We start from the raw sequence: 2,114 nt of genomic DNA, 5'->3' as shown, positions 1-2,114 counted from the left end.
CTGTTTGATGTACTTGTCATTAAACAGACTTCCCTTTGCCAACTTACTGAGTCCTCATTATTGAGTCGTGTTGGAGTAAGTGAATCCTGCACCCCCTATCCTCACATGGTGCAGCTATCTTGTCTTACAAGTTCTAGAGGGTGAGCGCTGACCTATGGGCCCGTCAGTGAATTCCTCACCTCCGGAACAAGGGGTCTTCGGGGAGTGGGAGTGGGACACTGGATGGCGAGACGTGGTATCCCTCCCTGTGATAAGGCGGTGGAAAGGAAGGGTGATCAGAGCCAGGTCAAGGCCTCAAGCAAGAAGCTTATCAGACCTTGGGAATGAGGTCATAATGGAGGGGGGGACGTTACAGCCTAGGAGTGACAGACAACGGAGCCAATTATAATGATATAGAACAAGAAGGACTCTAAGAATGCCACCTGATGCAAGTGTTCTGTGTTTTCTTTTGCCTGAGGAGGAGGGGGCCTGTGAATGGGCCTATTGATTTGCGGCCCTGAGAAAGCAGAAGTTCATATTGCACCCATTGTGCTCAGTTCTGTTATATCCAGTTCTCAAGGAGAAGATAAGTTATTTGCCAAAGGAGAAGAAGTCGGTGCGTGGTCCAGCGTTGATCGGACCAACGGATTTACAGGCCCAACTGAGAGGGTCTGTCGTCTAATCACCTCGACAGAGCAGCAGCCGGGTCCGCGGCTCCCCTCCTCAGCCCTGCCTTCCCGGAGGAGGAGCCGCGGTGCAAGCCTCCCCTGTTGAAGCTTCAGCAGGGAGAGATGGCCCGATCCGCACAGCGAATCACGAAGGCCGTGCGAGGTAACAGCTGGGGCCTTACCCCAGCCGTGTAAGTGAAGATCCTCGGAGCGAGCGGGGAGAGGCAGAGCTCCAAGGCGTGAAGAGAAGCCGAAGGCGAAAGGACTGAATGTCAGGTGCGTGTTGAGAAGTTGGGAGTGAAAGCGTGTGAAGAGGAAGGCAGCCGGCAGTGTTAACGATTGCATAAGAAGCCCCTTCTGCCAGAAGCAGAGAGCTAGAATAGCTCTGGCTTAATGTAGGAGGACTGACCAAGATACCTCCGTCTAGAACAGTGAAGGAGGAAATGGGAAGGTGAACTTTGAGAGACAGTATGAAGCTGTGAACTTTTAAAGAACTGAGACTTTTGGGTAACAGTTCCCCGTTCTAATCATAAGAGAGTCTTTCTTCTCGGGGAAGCAGCTCATCTGGGAAAGACCTTGGCAGAACAGTTTGAGTTTACATTCACACGGAAGTTTCGTTCTTCTGAAGAGGGGGAAAAGAGCACCAGTTGTGCATTTCTAATTATAAAGGGGCCATTGTTCTCATAAAAATAAAAGCCTGTTGAGTTTGAAGAATCAAAGAGTAGTCTGCTTATTCTCAACTACTTACACCCCCCTGTAACACCTTTACACCATCCTACCAGGTAGGATACGTGGGAACTTTACCCTCCCAGTCCCCTTTCCCTTCACAAACACTTTCACACAAACAGCCCACTCTGGGAGAAAACAGACCCACATCCGAGTAGTGTACCTGATATGTCCCGCTACTATGGTCAGGCGAAGTCAGACAATTCCTGACAATCACTCACACCTGACATCCATTAAACTTCCGCACATGGATAAAAGGCGCAGCACGAGAGCACACAATGAGCAAGGCAAATCACACAAAGGAACAGCAGTTTCAAATCGGCAACTCAATGAAGGGAGAAAGGTGGCAAACCAAGAAGGGTTCGCAAGGAGGAAAATACCCTTGAGCTTTTCATCAAGAAACATTACTTTCAAGAAACCCTTGAGTCAGAAAGCGTAAGTCCAGGAAACCAGACTGAAGAATCCTGCATTGCTTGTCAGAGATACCGGAGAACCTCCTGTGTAACCTACCAAGGTGGGGAGGAGCAGCAGCTGCTGTGGTATCATCCTTGGCTTCAAGAATAAAGAATCCCCAGAGAGATCAACACAGCCGGTGAGTTGGGGAAACTGATGCAAGACTGGTCTGTGTAGAAGTCAAGGTTGCAAGCAGGAAATTGTATAACGAGCGCTGGAACGAACATTGTTAAACAAGTGTGATGAAAGATGCGAGTAAAGCTAAACTGCTGATGAATGTTTGAAATT

This window comes from Ambystoma mexicanum, chromosome 13 (genome assembly GCF_040938575.1).
Source record: "Ambystoma mexicanum isolate Mex_15411 chromosome 13, UKY_AmexF1_1, whole genome shotgun sequence".
Classification (NCBI taxonomy): Eukaryota; Metazoa; Chordata; class Amphibia; order Caudata; family Ambystomatidae; genus Ambystoma; species Ambystoma mexicanum.
Note: the sequence above shows the minus strand (reverse complement) of the source record.